This window comes from Stegostoma tigrinum, chromosome 17 (assembly GCF_030684315.1).
Source record: "Stegostoma tigrinum isolate sSteTig4 chromosome 17, sSteTig4.hap1, whole genome shotgun sequence".
In the NCBI taxonomy this organism is placed as follows: Eukaryota; Metazoa; Chordata; class Chondrichthyes; order Orectolobiformes; family Stegostomatidae; genus Stegostoma; species Stegostoma tigrinum.
This window is the reverse complement of record NC_081370.1, coordinates 51,685,939-51,692,555: the sequence shown is the minus strand read 5'-3', so window position 1 is coordinate 51,692,555 and position 6,617 is coordinate 51,685,939. Positions and strand designations below refer to the sequence as shown.

The following is a 6,617-nucleotide window of genomic DNA, read 5'->3' as shown; positions in this document are numbered from 1 at the left end:
GAATGTAAAACAATTACACAAATATCTGTAAATTATAAAACTATCATAACCTATCTGTGTCAGATTGAATCAAATTATGAATTATGAGCATCAGGATGAGGGGTAGTGAAGTAAAAAAGGAATGTTTTAAGTACAGATAATGGGACCAATCTTGTTTCAACACTAATCCCAACTAGCAGGACATTCTTGTACTGTACGCCAGCACATCTGCCCAACCTTCAGAATTCCAAAGTATCGGTCACTGTTAATCAGTCAAACTTTGAAGCCTTGAAAAATGAACCCAAAAGTGACAGTCAAATTAAATGTCAAATGTATAGGTGAATAATGGTGCAGTTAATCACCATCTTTGTCATTTGCTATTTGTGTTCTTTGTACAGGCTTGTCATAACCACCCCCTCCCCGTGCACATTCAGATGTTGCCTGTTTGATTTCTTGCACCCAGTTTAAATACTCGTAAGTGAAACGTTCAATTAACAAGTGCTGCTTATTACTAAAGAGAGTAAAGCACATTGTGACAGAAAATGGAGGTTGACCTATATATCAAGCATGTGCAAAAATGTGCTTTTTCATACTGAAAAATGGTGGTGTTGTCTTACATGCTGTGATTTACAGTATTTAAATGATGTGAATGGATACCCTGTCTAATTCTGCTTTGAGAATGCTGGATATAATGGCATTGTCCAACTGCTAGGATGCTGTGCCAGAAGTTAGGCAGAAGGAGGAAAACCGTTTTCTGGAACAACTGTCTTCCTTACAGGAGTCATTTTACAACCAGCTTCCATAAGGACTCTAGGCTCGAAGAAACAGGTAGGATTTGTTTCTTCCTTTGTGAAAGTACTTGCACTCGTCAGGGCCAAGGATACAAATAACCTAAGGACACAGTAAATAAATCTACTCTGTTTAGTTCATTCAAATTGATCAATAGGCATGAAATAAAAAGACCATAATATTGATAACAGAGAAGTTTTTATGGCAAAAATGTCAAATCCTCAATGTTGGATTATGTGCCATTGCTTCTAGAGAAATGTAGATATTTAAAAACATCACAAGCAGAGAAGAAGGGATTGGCAGGCAAGCATGCTGCAACTAGATTTCAGCCAGGAGACAAGGTATTAGTGTGTAAACGTGTAATTCAGTGATCCATGGAAGGTAATTAAGAGGGGTAATAAAATGACCCAATTGATATATACTGCAGATTGCAAGAAAAAGAATCAGTTATGTCACTTGAACATTTGAATCAAAATCATCGTCGGGAGGAAGAGAAGAGAGCAAGTATATCAGATGTTAAATGGTAGTGCAGGATGCTAGCAACAATTGGAGTCAGGCATAAAGAAAGGTAACAGTTCACACACACAGTGAGCCTCGGACTTTGACAACATAATTTTGTACTGAGACGAAGAACAGTGGGAAGATCTAGAAAGCCTTGTGATGGATCTCTTACCTTAGGAATGAATACAATATAGGTTTACAAGAATGACATCTGGATTATTAGGGTTAAGTCATGAGGAGACATTACACCAATTAGAGATAGCAAGAACTGGAGTTGCTGGAGTCAGAGTCAACACAGTGTGGAGCTGGAGGAAAACAGCAGGCCAGGAGCATCAGAGGAGCAGAAAAGTTGACAACTCAAAATTTCTGAAGAAGGGTCCTGACCCGAAATGTCAACTTTCCTGCTCCTCTGATTATACAAATTAGGCCGGTTTTCCCTAGAATTTAGAAGGTTATGGGTGATTTGATCAAAGCCTTCAAGATAGTAATGGGAAAAAATACAGTAGGTAAAGATAAATTATTTCAACTGTTTTGAGATTCTAGAGCTAGAGGGCACAGTCTGAGAATTAGGGCTAGACAGTTCAGTACAGATAATAGGATGCACTTCTACACACACACAGTGGTAGAGGCAGTTGATGCCAGATTTGTTAGTTTTAAGTCTTGAGATAGATCAATTTTTGTTAAGCACAGATATTAAGCGATATGAGCCAAAGGCAGGTATATAGAGCTTGGCCACAGATCAGCCATAATCTCCTGAAATAGTGGAACATGATGGAGGGACTGAATGGTCTACTCCTGTTCATATGTCACTCAGAAAATTTGGTGCACTGTTCACTAGTTTTGTTGTGACATGGTTCATCGATGAGAAATCTTTGGTTCTGACTAACCAAAGTACATAGATGTGGGGGGACGTTTTCTCACTTACATGTCAATAAAATTATTGACACATCTCAGGTGACCAACTATGGAGCTCAGGAGTCATCATAAAAGAGATAGAAAGCCATATTATCTTTTTAAATGTCGATAGGAGATCAAGGCAGTGAAACATCTTACACCAAAGTAGTGAAGGACAAGAGCAGAAATCAACCTTCCTTCAATATTAGCTTTATTCGCAAATTCAAACATTGGCTTTACAACCCACGACCAGTATACGTAACTGTCTACAGTATGTGCATTTGCTGGACAAAGAAGAGTGTAAACCTTCAACTGGTGCAAACCTAATTTAGATTATAATTTGTAATTTGCTCAAAGAGTCGTCAACAGTTTTTAAATTCTGTAACCGCACCACTTCCTCCGTTACATTGATGACTGTATCGGCTCCGCCTCGTGCTCCCACGAGGAGCTTGAACAGTTCATCCACTTCACTAACACCTTCCATCCTAACCTTAAGTTCACCTGGACAATCTCTAATACCTCTCTCTCCTTCTTGGACCTCTCTGTCTCCATCTCCAGCAACCACCTAGGAACCGATATCCATTTCAAGCCCACCGACTCCCAAAGCTACTTTGAATACACCTCCTCCCACCCACCTTTCTGAAAAAAGGCATCTCCTATTCCCAATTCCTTCACCTCCACCGCATCTGCTCCCAGGATGAGGCATTCCACTCCCGTACATCTCAGATGTCCTCGTTTTTCAAGGACCGCAACCCCCCACCCCCCCCCCCCAAAGTGGTCGAGAACGCCCTTGACCGTGTCTCCCGCGTTTCCTGCAACTCATCCCTCACAGCCCCTCCCCGCAATAACAACCAAAACAGAATCCCCCTCATCCTCACGTACCACCCCACCAACCTCCGGATCAACGCATCATCCTCCAACACTTGCGTCATCTGCTATCCGACCCCTTGACCAAAGACATTTTTCCCTCCACGCCCTTATCTGCTTTCTGGAGGGACCACTCTCTCCGTGACTCCCTTGTCTGCTTCGCACTCCCCTCCAGCCCCACCTCACCTGGCACTTTTCCCTGCAACTTCAGGAAGTGAGACATCTGACCCTACGCCTCACACCTCACCCCCATCCCAGGCCCCAAGAAGAAATTCCACATCAAGCAGATGTTCACCTGCACATCTGCTAATGTGGTATACTGCGATATACTACCTCTACATCGGGGAAACCAAGCAGAGACTTGCCGACCGCTTTGCAGAACATCTACGCTTGGTTCGCACTAAACAACTTCACCTCCCAGTCACGAACCATTTTAACTCCCCCTCCCATTCCTTAGACGACAAGTCCATCCTGGGCCTCCTGCAGTTCCACAATGATGCTACCCAAAGGTTGCAGGAACAGCAACTCATATTCTGCTTGGGAACCGTGCAGCTCAGTGGTATCAGTGAGGACTTCACAAGCTTCAAAATCTCGTCTCCCCCTACCGCATCCCAAAATCTGTCCTTCCTCCCACCTATCCCCTTCTCCCACCTCAAGGCCCACCCCCATCTCCTACCTACTAATCTCATCCCGCCCCTTGAGCTGTCCGTCCTCCCTGGACTGACCTATCTCCTCCCTAGCTCCCCACCTACACTCACCTTTACTGGCTCCAACCCTGCCTCTTGGACCTGTATGTCTCCTGTCCGCCTATTTTCTCCTCTATCCATCTTCTATCTGCCTCCCCCTCTCTCCCTATTTATTTCAGAACCCCCTTCCCCTCCTTCATTTCAGAAGAAGGGTCTAGGCCCGAAACGTCAGCTTTTGTGCTCCTGAGATGCTGCTTGGTCGGCTGTGTTCATCCAGCTCTACACCTTGTTATCTTAGCTTTGAGCAAGTTTATTTTCAAAGGGTGTATTGAGAGAGCAGCCTAATTAAGAATTTTAGCCTAAATAAAGCAGTTAATTGGTGAGTATTTCTAGTCTTAACGGTGAAAGTTAACATTTTCGGGTTTTGTATGGATTTCCAGTATATTCTTTTTTGTTTTTGTCTGTTAGGTATAGGACTGATGCGAGTGTGTTGAGAAAGAGAAATAACTTAATTAAGTGTAAAGACCAGAAATAGCAGAGTGATTTTAATTAATAACTAAATTAAATACGATAGCTATGGCAGGTTGGATAATGTGCTACAACAGTAGCATGTAGGGTAAAGACATCTCAACAGTTTTCCTAATTATATATAAATGATTTGGAGGAGAATGTTAGTGGTCTGATTAGTAAGTTTGCAGATGACACCGAAATTGGTGGAGTTGCAAATAATGAAGAAGAGCTCAAAGGATACGGTGGAATATAAATCGATTGCAGGTTTGGGCAAAGAAATGGCAGATGGCCAAATGCAAAGTGATGCAATTTGGAAATTTAATTTCAGGTGCGAATTTTATAATAAATGGCAGAACCCTTAGAAGCATTGACATACTGAGCGTACAGATCTCTGAAAGTAACAACACAGGATAGGTGGTCAAGAAGGCATACAGCATGTTTGTCTTCCGTGGCTGTGGTGTCAGATATAAAAGTTAGCAAGTTGTGTTACAGCAATATAAAACATTAGATGAGCCACATTTGGAATATCGTATGCCGTACTGGTCGTCATACTACCGAAGGATGTGGATGCTTTGAAGAGGATGCAGAGAAGATTTACCAGGATGTTAGAGATAATGGGAACTGCAGATGCTGGAGAATTCTAAGATAATAAAATGTGAGGCTGGATGAACACAGCAGGCCAAGCAGCATCTCAGGAGCACAAAAGCTGACATTTCGGGCCTAGACCCTTCAACAGAGAGCAGGATGTTGCCTTGTTCAGAGGCACTTAGTTCTAAGGAGAGTTTGGATAAGCTCGGATTGTTTTCACTGGAAAGGACCAGGCTGAAGGGCAACCTATAAGAGGTGAACAAAATTATGAGATGCATAGATAGAGTGGATAGTCAGAGGCTTTTTCCCAGGGTGGAAAGATCAACTACAAGAGAGCATAGGTTCAAGGTGAGAGGAGGAAAGTTTAGGACAGAAGTATGGGGAAAATTTTTCACATTGAAGTTGGTGCCTGGAACTCACTGCCAGTGGAGATGGTGGAAGCAGACACGTTAGCAATGTTTAAGGTGTATCTTGATAGACACAGGAGCAGGAGCACGAGGCAAACAGAGGGTTTAGGAAACATGTATGGGCAGTAAGGATTGGAATTGTTGCAGACTAGGTGGGATGAAGGGCCCGTTCATGTGCTGTGTTGTATAAGTGGAAAAGAACTTGGAGTTGGGAGGAAGTGATCCAGGTGTTGTCACCCACTTTACTATTATGACATTGATAGGACTTGGAAGGAGATTTTAAGCTAAACTAAAATCCAGAATCTTCAAGGTGATAATCTTAGGATTTCCTGAGCCATGGACAAAACAGTGTATGCTAAAGTAATAAAATGTGAGGCTGGATGAACACAGCAGGCCCAGCAGCATCTCAGGAGCACTCCTGAGATGCTGCTGGGCCTGCTGTGTTCACCCAGCCTCACATTTTATTATCTTGGATTCTCCAGCATCTGCAGTTCCCATTATCAGTGTATAGTAAAGTGTTCACTTTGGTGTCCCATATAGTTAAATAGGAACAGTACAAGGAAGATTAGCATGGTCCCCTGCATAAAGATGACAATTGAGTTTGGTAAGTGTTTGACACAAAAACTGTAAAAGAGTTAAATGCATAGCTTAAAAGATTGGTGTAGAAGGAATATGTTTCAGTTCCTGGGGCATTTGTACCAGTTCCGGGTATAAGGGAGCTGTTCCAATCACACAGACTTCACTTGAACTATGTTGGATCAGAGTCCTGGTGAATCGAATAACTAGAATTATAGAAAGGGCTTCAAACTAATTTGAATATGGAGAGTTTGGGAGGAAGGAAATTTAGGCTTGAAAATCAAAAGGATATATAGCAGCATACCAAGGCAGCTATTTTGACAATCATACCTAGCATGGCTCAGGAAGGAACAGATTATACAAGCATTTTTAAAAAGTAGCAAATAGTGATAAAGGTGAAAAGAAAAAGTAATATAGTAAAATTAATGGAACATTAATCGGTATTTGAAACGGCATAAGTGAATTAACACCGCAATTAGGGGTTAATAAGTATGATCTTATAGCTGTTATGGAGACATGGTTGCAAGGAGATCAAAGCTGGGAACTGAACGTATGTGAAATTTGAAGGGAAGGGTAGTGGTGTGACTTTGTTAGTGCAATGTAGAATTGGTATTTCAATAAGAAATGATCTTGGATTAGATAATATAGAATTCATGTGAGTGGTATTCAGAAACAACAGGGGAAAGACACGAAACCAGTCCAACCTGTCTCTGCCTCCCTAACCTGTTCTTCCTCTCACCCATCCCTTCCTCCCACCCCAAGCCGCACCCCCATCTACCTACTAATCTCATCCCACCTCCTTGACCTGTCCGTCTTCCCT

The 6,617-nt window shown here is 42.3% G+C and overlaps 1 non-coding gene across 1 annotated transcript; it reads left to right on the top strand.

Annotated features, from left to right (window-relative positions):
- Positions 1–5,738: 5,738 nt before the first annotated feature.
- LOC125459581 (U6 spliceosomal RNA) lies at positions 5,739–5,844 on the top strand. Its single transcript, XR_007249048.1, has one exon. It is a non-coding gene; the product is annotated as a U6 spliceosomal RNA (small nuclear RNA).
- Positions 5,845–6,617: the final 773 nt, after the last annotated feature.